Here is a 17,064-nt window from a genome sequence, read left to right as displayed (position 1 = left end):
GCTCCCATATGCTCTATTCTGTCAATAGCTTCCAGTTTCACAATCTCTTGGTTTTCTAAATTCAACATTTTGTTGTTGAAGATGGAACATTCTGCAAGAGTTGGCATCAAACATATCCCCGATTTCTTCTCAGTAATTTTATGAAAAATATTCTCTTGCAGAACGTCTTCTTCTGGATACAATTTTGACAGTAATCATGCATGTAAAGCTTCTTTCCCACGCTCAGTCACTTTCCCGATTCTAACATCTTGTAGAATATTCTTGTAATCTTCATCCTTCGCCTGACGCATATTTTCACGCAGCTCAGCATAATTGAAGTTTAACCATATGTTAATGTTGCCAATGCTCCCTAGGCACTTCCTGGTATCTTCATGCGTAAGCAGTTTAAACACTGGTTGTCCTTTCACTGGTGTCAGCTGCAGAAGATCAACGAAAACAATGATGTGTTTGCCACCAAATAACACATCATACTCTGTTTTAAGAACTTCCTGCATTCTCAAATGCACAAAGGCAAGCATGACATTGGAAACCATGCTTACTTCGTCAATGATAAGAAGTTTCATCTTCTTCAGGACACTGGATACTTAACAACAAGCATCTCCCGATAACTTGTGGTATTGTAATTTGTTATCATGCTCCACTGGCAGCATCAGTAGCCGATGCAAAGTAATACCTTTAATATTATGTGCTGCCAGTCCAGTTGGAGCGGGGACAACACAAGACAGTGATGACTCAGTCCTTTTCTGCAGATAACATGAAATTGCTTTAATGAGGAAACTTTTTCCAGTTCCTGCTTCTCCACTCACGTACAGTCGGACAGGCTTCAACGACGTACATGAGCACTCTTTCTTCTCATGACTTAATCCATGATCAATTTGGCTGGTAACTTCATCATATATTTTCCTCTGCTCAACATTGAGTTGTCTTCCCAAATATTCTAAGTTAACCGCATCCTCCTGAGCATGTGCCATGGCTCTTTCCACTTCAATCATGGCAGTGGCAGCTTCATTTTCGATAACTGGTCCTCCTAGTGGATCCTGACTCAATGAAACAGAACTCTGACTGTCCTGAGAACTGTCTCTAGCAATCTTGGCTGCAATTGTTGCTTCCTGCTCGATTTCTGCATTCAACATTTCTAGATATTTTGGAAAAACAGGACATTCTATGGACTCCTTGGCTGCATTGAAAGAGTCTTCGTAACAGAGGAAATCTCCAAGCAGTTCCTCTTCTGCACGCCAAGGCTTGAAAAGTTGCAAAAGAGCTAAATAGAAAAACTCTTCTCTTTCTGGAGATTCGCAATCTCTTTCTGGAGATTCGCAATCCAATTTTCGATGATTTACCAATAGACATTTTCTTTGCTTGACCAGACATCCCTCACTTCCAATTACAGCATACACTCCTTTATCAATATCTTCTGTGATGTTCCTCTTGAAAATGTAATTTTGTAGAACCTCAGACAGACAAACATTCTCCAGGTGACTGCTTCTATTTGGATAATATGTATCCAACATGTTGGTCTTCAAAATATCTGTACTTCTTGGCTCCTTCTCCGCCAAATACTCAATTTCCCGTACAGGTTTCAGAACTCAATTATGCGTTGCAGCAAGACCAAGACTTGCCCAAATGATACTCCTAGATTTGGCATAGAGACTTGCTGAAGATAACCGGTCAGAACATTCGTAAGCTCTGATTTTCCGATGCGACAACATCTTCAGACTGAAACTGTACAACTTCTTACTGAGGCTCTTTTCATGGGAAATGTCCTCCCACATATCCTTGAGTTCTGTCTTTTCTTTTTTTGTAATGTAAGACGTCACATACCGAGCCACAGCCATACAGTTGTCAGCCACAAACTGTATATCCATGTTAGCATTCCACATGGACAAAATCACTGGGTTGTAGTCGTTGATGTTCTTGGACTCCTCGTTTCTTTTCAAATTGTATGTATTTTTGGGTGATTTCCTTGGCACATTATGTCGCAGCGAAGACATCAAATTGTTCACTCTTCCTTTAGATATCACCGATCGTGGAAATCCAAAACGACATTTTGTATAGTACTTGTTCTTGTTTCTGAATTTACGACGACAGTACTTTCCACAACGAGGGCTTTGAAACCGTAAAACTTGTTCTCTTAGACTTTTGTCTTCCTTTGTCTTTGGAACAGCACATGTAGAATACTGTTCTATGAAATTCATCACTAAGTCATTTGGATCTGTTCCAAATTTGGGTGCATCTTTGATCCATAGCAGCATATGTATATGAGGAGCACCTCTTGCTTGATACTCCTTTCTCCAGAAGAAATCCAACACCTCTCCAAGAGGTGGATTTTTCTTGTTCGTGATGAAAGACATCATAGCTTCAAATCTATGATTGAAGTACCTGCATACATTCACTGGATCCAAAGAGCACAGTTCTCCGGGTGTCTTGAATTCAATATTTTGTATGTTTCCATTTGCCTCTCATAGAAATTCAAGTTAGTCTTCCCAGCGATACTCAGCACAGCTGAGAGTGAGGAACCATGTGGGAGTTCCTAAGTTCCTTAGCATACATTTTAAGTCACCATGACAACGGTACCAATACTCATTAGTACCACGCTGACATGCCATCAGATTAATCAGGTGAGAATCCAAAATACTGTCTTGCACATTGACTTCATCCATAAAGTCCCTTGCTGAGGTATTTCGCAGTTGTACACTACTTTTCAGGATGTGGTTCACTGCATAAGACAGTCCAGACAGATCACTTTCAAACAGTAGATGAAACAAATAGGGAATGCATTGACGAAACCTAGGATCTTCTGCATACAATCGTAAAGTCCGGTATTCAGAAGCAGGAATTTGATCAGGTCGCTCATCATATCGTCCTCCTCGACCTGTGGGAAATAACTGTGGAAAACACCGAGCTTCCAAACTTTCCTCCCAAACACTAATGGGACTCCCTTTCACTTGTTTCATTTGAAACAATTAAATAGCATTCCCCATGACTTCCTTGGAATGCAAAGGATGAACACTATAATGTTCATATATTTCTTCATTTTTAGAGGCTTCTACTTTCTCAATTTGTCCAGCACACAATTCGCTGTCTTCTTCTTCACTTACTTCCTCTTCTGCAACACATACATTCTTTTAGTACTCATTGTTTTTTATCAAATACAATGTTGCCTTTTTGACTTTCCTAACATCCACTAAATCTTGCCAGATTTTCTTACTCTTTGTCGGAACCCCATTAACTAGGATAACCAGAGGTTCCTCTTCCACTTTCTCTACTCCAATTGTATTAATGTTTTTCTTCAAATCTAAAGGCAAATAAACAACTCTTCCCTTTAACCCTCTCTGTAAATCTGATTGAGGCAATTTCCCTGTCTTTGGCTCCATTCGTACAATAGCCTGAAAGGGATGCACACTTTGAATCAAAATAGATTCATAAGTATTTAAATCCTTCAATTCAGAAGGAATGTTAACCAATTCCAGATTATTATGAACCGCTCTAGCAGGCATCCGGTTTTGGTTTAATTTGTTAAAACAATAAGTACACATACGTTGGTCCGATCCCAAATCAAAACAATTTTCTACCATCAAGTATGTGGCAAAATCCTTCCATTTACTATTGTTTTCCATTTCACTTTTTGCGTATAAATCCACTAACTTAGTCTGATTCATATAATAAGTCCATCGACAACACACACAAGTGAAATTAGGCCTCTCACTTGATTTCACCTGAAACATGGAAATTTCCTTGTGAAACTTATCTATATTAGAAATCTGTACACTCTCTTCCACATTACCTTCTTCTACTGGGCCAATTTCAACATTGTTCTCTTTACTAGCAAAGTAACAGAACTCAATTTCTTCACAAATATTCTTCACATGTAGTTCTGAACCATGCAAAAGAGCACTGCTCAATTGTTTAAGCATAATTGTTGGACTCTTAGCATAATACAACATTCTCACTAATTTCCTCACTTTATTATGATGCACTGCAAGCATCCTGAAATGATGAAAAACACTCTGGCATACTCTTCTGGAAAGACAAGCCAGTGAATGCCCATGCAAACCTGTTACTTCTCTCACTCTGCAAGGATCTAATTCTTGCAACAACTTCATTTTCTGTTTTCAACTTTTCTTATTAAATGTACGAACAAAATCACAAAGCAAATTGATGGAATCCTGTTGCACACTACAAATACTACTACATTTCCAGGTGTACACTGGACCCTTAGGACGTCTTCCTAAAACCTCATCACCTAACACCTCTTCTGCATCTGCAGACACAAGTTTTTCTTTTTCAACCGGACAACCATCTTTTACCTCATATGCTCGACCACTGGTGTCAACTGCATGCACCAAATCATTGTCCTGGAAGTAACTCTCCTCATTGAAAAATGCCTCACAACTTGAACTATGCATCCATTCTCCTGAGAAAACTTCACAAAAATTACTACGGTTAACTACTCTCTTCCATCTACTATTTGATTTGAAATCATAAATTACCTTGTTTAGTTTCCTAATTCTATTGATTACCAAAATAAATAACTTTCGCTTAATTTCGAAAGCCTGACCAATAATTTTCTCTACATTTTTCTTTTTCTTATAAAATGCCACTTTCTGTTGGCCTTTCTTAAAATTTTTTAACAAATTGACAATTATCCTGTTGCGGAACATTCGCCTATGAATGTCCCTGAATTGATTTTCCCCTCTACTGCCATGCACAGAGTTATCTCCTGCTCTAGCAGAAACTTTTTTGACGGGCCTTTCCTTTTCCTTTAAATTGTCTCTCTTCTTCTGCACTAAAACATGTTCAATACTGGTATTTTTTTGTCTGCAAATTCTTTTTAAAAATGATTTAATTTTCTTACCCGGAGCTTTTTTGGCGACTTGAAACGATTTTATGGTAGAGGACTGCTGCAAATCTTTACCAAGGTGGAGTGTAAGTCGCTTTGCTTCTTTTTGCTTCCTTTGCCTTGAGGGCATTTTTTAAATTTTCAAAAGATCTTCAGTTAAATCTGTGGACATTTAAAAAAAAATTGTTATTAACCACTATTACCAAAGAGTAAACCAATAACAGTAGGCAAACAATTAACACACTAGTTGTCAATTCTACCTACAGTAATTTAACAACATAGACAAAGGGGGCGTATTTACAAGGCCCTTGCACCAGGGGGAAGTGAGTTAAAATTCCAAACACACATGGGGGCGTATTTACAAGGCCCTTGCACCAGGGGAAAGTGACTTAAAATTGCCAAGCAGACATGAGGGCGTATTTACAACACCCTTGCACCAGGGGGAAGTGAGTTAAAATTGCCAAGCACACATGAGGGCGTATTTACAAGGCCCTTGCACCAGGAGGAAGTGACTTGAAATGGCCAAGCACACATGAGCGTGTATTTACAAGACCCTTGCACCAGGGGAAAGTGACTTAAATTTACCAAGCACACATGAGGGCGTATTTACAAGGCCCTTGCACCAGCATAAGGTGTGGCCTATCCAGAGGTATGTTGGATTGTCTGGCAGCCATGGTAAAACCAAGAAATATCTAGGAGCAAAAAGGCAGGTCTTGCAGTCACAAAAGTTTGTTTGAGGTGAGGCCTACTCAGGGTTACAGATGAAATTTTGGCTTGTTGAAGAGTACAGAGGACATAATACATGTGCAGGCCAACAGATGAAGTGAGTCATGTCCACTGCACACTTGAACAAAGGCCAGACCTCCTCTGTCTCCCTGGACAGGCCTAAACCTCATCTGCACATTGTGATTTGTAATGTTAGGAAACACAGGTGATGTAATTGAAAAACATGCAAATATTTTTGCTCATTTCACAATCACATCACCTGTGTTTCCTCAGCTTAGGTATTTCATTGAGCAGATATAGTCTAGCATATCCAAGAGTACGCAGAAGGTGAGAACTGTATGCAGCAGTGCAATGTACATAATTCTCCTCCTTTGACAATTACAGAAGCCTCAGCATATCCATGCCCCCTAAACAGTCCTAAATGTATATCATAATTATCATAGTGACTATGAAACTCTAGCAGTACATATTGTGAAACCTAAATGACTTAAAGAAGAGAGTTTTTAAACCGTCAAACAAGCAAATTATTCTCCCATATTCATGTTGGGAAATGAAATATGTATTTAAAAAAGCAGACCCCATGTTGTCCTTCTCATAAATGTGAAAAGTATTTCTTCTTTTTAAAAAACGATTTTCTGGTCATAATTTGAAAACACAGCACAGCTCCTATGTACAAGCACACCCTAGCTGGCTTCCTTATTTTCTCCTAAAAGCATACTAATCTCTTTCTAAATTAAATGAATCTTTTCTCACCTTAGTACGATTTTTAAACACATCATGTAAGCAAATTAGTCTCCCAGATTCATGGGAGAAGTACCTTAAAATTGTCTAGCACACATAGGGGCGTATTTACAAGGCACATGCACCAGGGGAAAATGACTTAAATTTGCAAAGCACTCATGAGGGTGTATTTACAAGGACCTTGCACCACCTTTAAAGTCACTTTTAAAATGGGGAAAATGACGTGAATGTATCTCATAAGCCTTGTAAATATGCCCCCATGTTGACTATGTAACTCTTGCAGAACATATTGTGAAACCTAAATGACTTCAAGAAACGAGTTTTTAAACCAACAAACATTCTCCCATATTCATGTTGGGAAGTGAAATATTTATTTAAAAAAGCACACCCCATGTTGTCCTTCTCATAAATGTAAAAAGCATGTCTTTTTGTTAAAAAACGATTTTCTGGTCATAATTTGAAAACACAGCACACCTCCTATGTACAAGCACACCCTGTCAGTAATAATACTTCACATTATCTATAATTATAATTTGTCAAATAAGCAAAATCTTTTGGGAAAAAATAATGAAAATACTTGACACAAAACAACATTTTAAATGCACAACTGGCTTCCTTATTTTCTCCATAAACTATACTAGTCTCTATCTAAATTAAATGAATTTTTTCTCACCTTAGCAAATGCTTTTTGAATTTCAAAACAGTCTCAGACACACACCAATTTTTCTTTAGCAGAGCAAAAGGTATGCACTCCAGAGGCTGCAACCAACAAAGGCACAGAAATGCTGTATTTCATCACACATATCTCTCATGTCACCCAATCAAAACTCTTCCCTCACTTTTTTCAAATCAACAGCCATCCCGCCTCTGCCCTTTCTGCCCTTTTTCCATAGCAACTACCTCCTGAAAGACCTCTCATGTTTACAAGCTCACACAACAATGTTTCAAATGAACTCTGAACTCTCAGTACACCTGCTAATCCACTGCAATGTTTCTTAAAATCATTTTTTCTTAACCATTCAAATTACATCTTTCAAAGAACACATCCATGCACCCTAACTTTCTGTTTTCAGAAATGGAAATCCACCAATCACTGCTAGTGAATCATTAGCACTGAAACTCCACAATTTTTTTTCTTTACAAACTCCTACTGTTTCAACTGCCATTTCATTCCCACACTTCATCTGACTGCAGCAGAACCTCCTCTCACCATGTTTTCTGTCTGGATTCTTGGACATAGCTACATCCACTGGGCTCACAGGTATGCTGATAACAGAAATGTACACAACCTCAATTTACAGAATGTGGAAATCAAATGGATTGGCCAAAGAGGATTGAGATGTCACCAATTGATACCATTGGTGAAAACCTTTTTACATTTGCCAAACCCTGACCTCATAATAGTGCACTGTGGAGGAAATGATTTGGGCACTTTGACTGGGGTAGGTCTGGAAATGCTTTTAAAGGACACCTTTGAGCAATTAATGGCACTTTTTCCTCAAACTGCCTTGGTATGTTCCAATATATGCCAAAGACAGAAATGGAGGTGGTCCAATCAAATTTGTCCACAAATTGAGAAAGCGAGGAAGCATGTAAATAAGTCTGTTTCAGCTTATATGAGAGACCATGGAATGGGCGCCATCTACAACAATAACTTGCATTACTACATGCAAGATATCTACAGAGGAGATGATGTGCACTTCTCAGATGAGGGAAACAGAAATTTCATACAAAATTTAAGACTGTGTATTGGTACCTACTTATAAGTACCTAGAACTTACACAGAACCCAAAAGCTCTTTTCAGAGCTACCTTAACTATAATTACTCTTTTAAAATTTCGAATGTACCTTTTTTCACTAATTTTCACTTATGTTCGCTTCCCGGTTCGCTACCCGGTTCGCGTACTGGCAGCTAACCGCGCAAAAAATTCAATGGTTTTTTTTCCGACATATATGAGCCTCCTCAGCCACCCTCAGAAAACCTAGGGGGTCAGGATACGTCTCCCGTGCCCCCTTATACCCTATCCCAACATTCTTCATCCTCCATCTTGTGTCTAAATTCATCCAAAACACAAGATGGCGGACTCCTGTTACGCTGCCGGTTAGTTTTCCGATACGCTATCTGGAACGCTACCCGGTTCGCGTACCGGGTAGCGCTTCTACCACGAAAAATAAATTTTTTTTTATTTGCCCCACGGGACCCTTTAATAACCCCCACATCATTCCTAGGGGGTCAGGAGGGGTCTACCTTGCCCCCTTTCATTAAATTCCCCCTTCGTTTTTCTCCACCTCTTGACAAGATGGCGGCCGGTCCGGACTGTTTAGAATGTTGAAAGACACCGGAGAGCCAATCAGCTTCACTTCGCGAAGTTCCGTTACGCGTCAGGTACGCGAACTGGGGCGCTAACCGGAGCGCTGTCACAGATATATCTGTTTTTTAAAATGTTAATTTCTCAAAATCCACTGGAGCACATATATTGAGACATAGCAAAGGCACGTCGGGCAAACCATATCTACAATTTTGCCAAGTTTCGTGTAAATCCATTTAGCCGTTCGAGTTAAAAGTGATTCCAACCGCGCTATGGAAAAATGAATGGGAAAAACACGTTTTGGGACCCCCCTTTTTTCTCGGCCCCCCCGTGACGAAACCCCCCCAAATTTTCAGGGGCTGCTCAGAAACAAAATGCGCCATTTTCCTGAAAATTTCAGCCAAAGTTATTCGACATAGAATTTTCAGAAATCCCATAGGAAAAAAATCCTAACTATATATACTATACTATATAATATATATATATATTCACTGTAAAAAACAAAGGTTTCGGAGACGTTATAGTTAGTTGGACATTTGACTCATAAAACCAGAGAAATTCTCCCGGTATAGTTAGTTGAGGTAACTATAACTCGCGCCCTCGCAATGCACTGGTGATGACATCACATATTACATCACTCATGACATGGTCAGCGACATCACTCATGACATCACTGATGACATCTCAAATGATATCAGTGAATTTGAAAGGTTTTTAAAATGCTAATTCCTAACTATAATGTCTGTAAAACCTATGTTTTTTTCAGTGAATTTCAAAGGTTTTTTAAATATCAAACTACTATTGTGCTATTTGTCATTAGTACTGTTTTTTCTAACTTTCCCGCTACATAAAATAAAATGAACTGTAAAACTGTTGTGTAATATAATATATTTCACAAATGACAGTGTTACTTGTCAAATAATACATCATTTAACATTTTGAAAACATATTTTTCTCCCTTTTTTGCTGTTATTAGATTCTAGTTAACTTCACTATTCATAGTGATGTTAGTGTAGAATCATCATATACACCTGGGAAAAAAACAATCCACTAGATTGTTAAAAAAAAACAAATGACTAATTTTTGCAAACTCAATACGAAATTAACAGAAATAACATATCCAATACTATTTCCATTTTTTAGATCTTACCTTTACTCTGTAGTTTCTGTTCACATTTTTCCTCAAGGCCAAATAACTTGTCAAATTATTTTTTTTAAATCATCCAGTATGAATTGGTACTCCTTTCTCCAAAAGAAATCGGTAACTTCTCCAAGAGGTGGATTCTTTTTATTGCAGATAAAAGACATCATAGCTTGAAATCTATAATTAGAATATCTGCACACATTTACAGGATCCAATGAACACAGTTCACCAGGAGTCTTTATTTCAACATTTTTTATAATGGAATTTGCTTCTCTTAGAAACTCAAGCAAATCTTCCCATGCATACTCTGCACTGCTAAGTGTGACAAACCATGTGGTGTAACTAAGTTCCGTAACATACACTTGAGTTCTCTATGATGACGATACCAATACTCATTTGTTCCACGTTGACATGCCATCAAATTGATTAACTGTGCTTCTAAATTTTCAACTGTTTTTTGAACTCTCTCTACAAATTCTTTTGCAAAAAGAAGTGATTGTTGAACTCCAATTTTAAGTATGTGGTTCACTGTAAATGACAGAGGAGACAGATCACTTTGAAACAAAAGGTGAAATATGTATGGAATGCACTGTCGAAATCTAGGATCTTCAGAATATAATCTTGTTGACCGATATTCTGAAGCTGGGATCTGTACAGGTCGGTCATCATATCGTCCACCTTCTGCAGTAGGAAACAGCCAATGAAAACAATGAGCTTCCAAGCTTTTCTCCCATACACTCATCAGAGTTCCCTGTGCTTTTTTCATTTGAAATAACTCAAAGCTGCTTCCGATTACTTCTTTTGAATGCAAAGGACATATTGTGTAATGTTCATAAATCTCTTCAGTCCTTGACTTGTTCACTTTCTCTATTTGACCACTTGAAATTTCAGATTCATCTTCTAAACTTATTACCTGTTCATCCACATTTACAGTTTTGTAATAAATGTTGTTCTCTTTAAGATATAAGGTATCCTTTTCAACTTTATTAACATCCACAAATTCTTGCCATACTTTCCGACTCTTTGTTGTTACACCATTTACTAGAATGACTACTGCCTCATTTTCCTCCTTCTCTCCAGCAATAGTTTCAATATTTTTCTTAATATTCAAAGGTAAGTACACCACTCTTCCTTTCAGTCCTCTTTGCAAGTCTGTTGTTGGCAGTCTACCTGTTTTAGGCTCCATCCGAATTATAGTTTGAAAAGGATGAACAAATTGAATTAGAACAGACTCATATGTATTCCATTCTCCCAGTTCCTCTCTAATAGCTACAAATTCTAAGTTATTATGTACTGCTCTAGCAGGCATTGTTTTCTCTTCTAGTTTGTTTTAACAATATTTACATATAAGTTGATCACTACTTACCTCAAATCGACCTTCCACCAACAAGTAAGTTGCAAGTTCTTGCCACTTACCATTGTTCTCTTTTTCACTTTTCAAATACAAATCAACATTCCTTTTATAATTAGTACATCGACAACAAACACAAACATAGTTTGGTATTTCAGAGCACACTACATTAAACGTTCCAATTCCTTCTTCAAACTGATCAGTGCTAATCACTTTCCCATCTCCTTCAACATCTGTAATTGTCAAACTTTCACTTTCTATCGCATGCTCTTCTGAACCAAAATATCGCATTTCAATATCATCACACTTTTTTTGAACATATGATAAAGAACCATGTAAAAGACCTGTATTCAGTTCTCTTAAACATAATGCAGGACTTTTTACATAGTACAATTTCCTTACAAACTTCTGCATTTCTGAATGGTGTACTGCTAACATCCTCAAGTGATGAAAAACACTTTTACACACTTTTCTTGATGACAAGTCAGAGAATGCCCATAATTCTCAGTATATTTTCTTACATTACATGGATCTAGTCCTTTTAACAACTTAATCTTCTGTTTAATACTTTTCTGTGTATATTCTCTTAGCAAATTTTGCATTATGTCAATAGATTCCTGTCGAATACTACAAATACTCCTTCAATCCCACTTACACACTGGAGCTTGTGTACGTTTCCCTTGCACTTCTTCAGCTATTAACTTTTCTGCACTGTTACCAACCATTTTCTCTTTTGGAAGAGGACAACTATCCTGAACTTCATAGAAACAACCTCCAGTTTCAACTACAAATGGTAAACTATTTTCCTGGAAGTAACTTTCCTCATTAAAAAAGGCTCACTAGTAGAAGTATGTTTCCAATGTCCACTAAACATTTTGCAAAAGTTGGCTCTGTTCACAAGTCTTTTTTTTCTACTTTTGTCTTTCAACACTTTGACTATTTTATCCAACTCTTTGATTCTCTTCAAAATCAGAATGAATATCTTCTGTTTTAAATTGAAAGCAGTATCTACTATACTTTCAATACGCTGCTTCTGTTTGAATTGCAGCACTTTCTTTTTATATTTGCAGCATGTTTTCATTACATTCTGAATCACTCTAGATCGAAAAAGTCTCTGACGAATTTCTTGAAATTGCTTTTGTCTCTGTGTAACATATACTGCTTCTTTATCATGTTTTCTTTTTCCTGGTATTTGAAATTGAAGTCTTACTTGAAAAATTATTTTTTTTTGCTTTGTTTTTTCATTAAATGTCCATAATTTGTTTTCCCAGAAATTGTCTACTGTTTTTACCAGAAGAAACTGTTTGTGTAGTACTCTCACTTTTTTCTAATTGAAAATCTTTCCTTTTGTTCAAATATATATTTTTTTCTCTTTACTTTTTTCAGTTCTTCTAGGCATTTTCAATTTTACTTCAAACAAAATAAGTTTCTGAAAAACAAAAAATAGATTCAATTATGTTTTACATCTATTCAATATGTTAAATTAATAACATACAATTACATAAATTTTACTGACAGCTTCCAGAGGTACTGCTGCAACATAATGGAGCACGGCAGGTAGTGCCTTTGGACATACAGCAAGTATTTATTTAATTATTTACATACACCTTTACAATTTATATGTAATTGCACTACCTCGTACTTTTCACCTCTCCGCCGCACCCCATGACCCCACAACACTCCCTCTGCAACCCACCGCAGACAACTTTATAGATAGTATTTTTAAAAATGGTAATCTATGTACTTAGAATGATATTATCAACCATACACAAAAATTACCATTATTAGCCTGACAATTTTATCTACAACTTTGCAAACATAACACTGCACCCAAAACTTTAAGTGGGGGGGGGGGGTCTGTGGGGGTCTGAGCTCCCGCAGTTTATTTTTGGGGGCCTCGAAATGGGTCTCTATGGGGCTCTATTTTCGGGCCCTGCAAAGGTATTCCGTTGTTTTTTTTTATTGCACTGCAGTTAGACTGGGAAAGCATGCACATTGCTCACTACTGAAAAATGCAGACATCATGCCAGGTGAGTCGCGTTGTAGGAGAAGAGCAATCCTTTAAAGAGAGCCGATTTCTCTCAGGATTTCCCTTCTCTTTTTGCAGCGCAGGCGCAACATCATCATGGGGTGATTAGCAGAGAGACCACCAGGCGCGCAACGCCCATTGCCCAGGACTCCCTGAGACAGCTTCCCTGGTGCACACACAGAGCTACACCCGAGTACTTCACAGGTCTTCAAAAGACCATTTGCGTGTAAATGAGGCTCTGCTCCTTTTTTACCCCTTTTTAGAGACCCTACATCCCCACTCTGCCTATTGATGAAACAATTAGCCTTCCCTGAAATTTCGCTCTGGTAGTGCCGCTTGATACGACCACAGGCAGCCAACTCCAGCACAACCCTGCTGTGACCTTTCTCAGTGTCTTGTTTTAGTGCTACGAAAACACACACTTTGCCTGGCTCACTTAGTTCTCACACTCACTCTTTAATATGAAGATAGTAGCTTTAGAATTACCTTTATATTCCTGTACTGTGCTTCACATGGAAATATAGAAGTACAGGTTCTCACCACCCCAAATTAGCTGTCTGGTATGCTCTCTCAAAAGTAAGAACTACCGGTATTTAGTATCTGTCAGTCACGGTCAGTTTAAAGCACCGTTCCTATGTATAAATGGACAAAACGTTATGTTTCTAAATTAACGTCTTGCACTGAAAAGCTGATTTACATTTCTTTCGCTGGATCAACATTTGTTTATAACACCACCAGAGAAGGGTGGTGAACTATGCTCCACAAAGAGCAACTCAAAGCTTTCTTGTTCTTTATCTTTTCAATTTCAAATAAGTCTTTATTTCGACACATGTCATAAAAGACTGCACACAAAATATAAATTCACATTTTAAAAAGGGCAGAGACACAACAATAAAATCCCTAAAGTATCTGGGACACAGATTTCCTACTAAAGCCTGCAAATTTTCCAATTCAGTATAATCATTTTTATATTTGTTTTTAAAAGAAACACTATACAATTTAAAAACCTAGTCAATAAATTAATTTAAAAAAGAATTTCGAGGTCCCTAGACATTTTATAACTCAATTGTGGTAGTATATACAGTTAAAAAATGATTAACCCAGGTTCAATTAGAACAACACAACTTGTTCTTTATCAGAAACATCTGCCTGTCAATGCTTATCGCCAGCCTTTTTGGCCCCTTAAGAGGCTGAGTTGATGAGTATAATATGCGGTATTTAGGATCGGGGCGGAGGATGCACAGAAATAAGGATGGATAGTTCAATAAAGGGCGAGTGGATGGATGGCCAGATGGATGAATGAATAGCTAGATGGGTGGATGTATGGATATATGGATGGATGGATGAATGGATGCATGGATCAATACTTAGGATAGGTGGGTAGGCTGATAGATGCTTAGGATTCGTTCTGGCACAGATGTATGTATGGATATAAGGGCGTATAGCTGGATGGATGGCACAGTGCTTACCAAAGGCGAGTGGGCTGATAGATGCTTAGGATAAGTGCAGGGAAAGATGTATGTATGTATGGATGAATTGAAAGATGGTTGGATGGCGCAGTGCTTAGCATGGATGGATGCAGGGCTTTAAGTGGGCCGGGTCTGAGCACCGGCAGTTATTTTCAGGGAGCCTCGAAACATGTCTCTATCGGGCTCTATTTTCGGCCCTCGCAAAGGTAGTCAATTTTCTTTTTTTTAATGGACTGCAGTAAGAGCATGCTCATCGATGTACGCATGCTCATTTTGCTCACTGCTGAGAAGTAGACACATCATGCTAGGTGAGCCATGTTTTAGGAGGAAGGGAAATCCTTTAAAGAGTGTGTTTTCTGAACGTAGGATAATTAGGGGGGATTTTCTTAAGCACACAATGCTACTTATCTTGATTTAGACCACACCCCTACTTGGATAGCCCACACCCCTTTAAGAGGTTTGCCACACCCCTTTTAGAGCGCCCCCAGGTTTTTTTCACTTAAAGCCCTGACTGCAAAATAGTAACAAAGAAATGGTCCAAGCTTCCATTTAAATCTACAATGCCACCAAGTTTCATAATTTGCCATTAACGCTGGCAGCCTTCTACCACAGTGCAAGAGTGTCTATCAGCACGAATATTTGTTATCCACTGAAATGTTGTCTGATTTTTGTGTTCCACTCATCACCAAAAGGTATTAAAACATGCACATTTGCTGGTAAAACATATATCATACTATAAAGCGGTTCATAAATGGGCCCACTGCCACTGCACCACCATCTTCCCCATCCTTGGTCAACCTTACGAAATCAAAGAAAGAGCCCCAGCAAACCTGGTAGAGCCACTATAACAATACAGGAACTTAATTTCAACAAGTGTCTGCTAGAACGCTCAGCAACAAAAGTTATTAAAACATGCAAATGTCTCAATAAAACATATACCATGCCATAGAGCGGTTTATAAATGGACCCAGTGGCACTACATCACCTTTACTAGCTACACATGTGTATGATACAAATGTCCATTTTATAATCAGCAACATACCCACCTCCCCCACCCCCACCCCATCCCTTGCTTCACCTTACAAAATCAAACAATGACCCCAACACTCCCATTAGCGCCACTATAGCCATACACAGGCTTCATTTCAACCGGTGTCTGCTGGAACGCTCATCAGCAAAAGGTATTAAAACCTGCAATTTTGCAACTAAAACATACACCATACCATAAGGCGGTTTATAAATAGTCGCAGTACCACTACACCACCTCCACACCCGCCATTGCTTAACTTTACGCAATAAAACAAAGAGCCCCAGTAAACCTGGAAGCGCCACTATAGTCATACAGAGGTTTAATTTCAACAGATGTCTCCCGAAACATTCATCAGCAAAACATATTAAAACATGCAAATTTGCGGGTAAAACATATACCATTCCATTGGGCACTTTATAAATGGTCCCAGTGGTACTACATCACCTTTAGTAGCTAGACATCTGCACGTTACTAAAGTCTGTGTTTTAATCACCAACATACCCACCTTCCCAACCCACACCCCGCCCTTGCTTAACCGTACGAAATCAAACAGAAACCCCCACCAGTATTCCAACATGCAAATTGGCGGGTAAAACATAAACGATACCTTAGCACGGTTTATAAATGGGCTCAGTGGCACTACACCACCTTTACTAGATAGACATCTGTATGTTATTAAAGTTGTTTAAACACTCTGTAGAGTGTATAGCAGAGGATGAAGAAAGTAAACAAAGTTGTAATTCCCAAACTTTTGATATATCATCTCTTTACTGTATGTATATTAAGGACATTAAATGGAATGAAAAAATTGACGAGCGTGTCAAAAGGGATAGTAAAGCTGACCATCGGTAACACCCGGACCACTTAAACACCTACGTATATTCATCATAGGGACACAGCCTGACAATTAGTATCACTTATAATCACATGTAGTTTACTAATGTCAAGAAAGTCAGTCAGAAAATATACCAAACATTTTAATTTCTTTTTTATTTCTCACAAATTTATAAAACATCTCTTCTAAAGAAACACTCCCCAACCACTTCTATTTCATAAGAACAGACAATCATTAATACGTTTACTACCACATATTTTTGTATATCTACCTTTTTATTATTTACTAGTCCGAAACTACTAAAACTATTAACCATACCCAAATGCAAACCAGAAACCATGTTCATATTATATCCCAACCTATAGTCAAATGATTCAAACTATGCTTACATATAAAAGGAACGTATCACTTTTACTATCTCCATCTCCTCCCCATGTAATATCCAAACACTGTAGACGGCCTCACAGTACAACAACCTACCTCAACTTATATTCCAATCTACCTCTGAGTGTCAAAAATTATACCACAACCTGTCCACATAACATTTCTGGGTTTGGTTTTATCGCTTTTAACTTAATAACACATACAAT

This window comes from Lissotriton vulgaris, chromosome 11, assembly GCF_964263255.1.
Source record: "Lissotriton vulgaris chromosome 11, aLisVul1.2, whole genome shotgun sequence".
In the NCBI taxonomy this organism is placed as follows: domain Eukaryota; kingdom Metazoa; phylum Chordata; class Amphibia; order Caudata; family Salamandridae; genus Lissotriton; species Lissotriton vulgaris.
Note: the sequence above shows the minus strand (reverse complement) of the source record.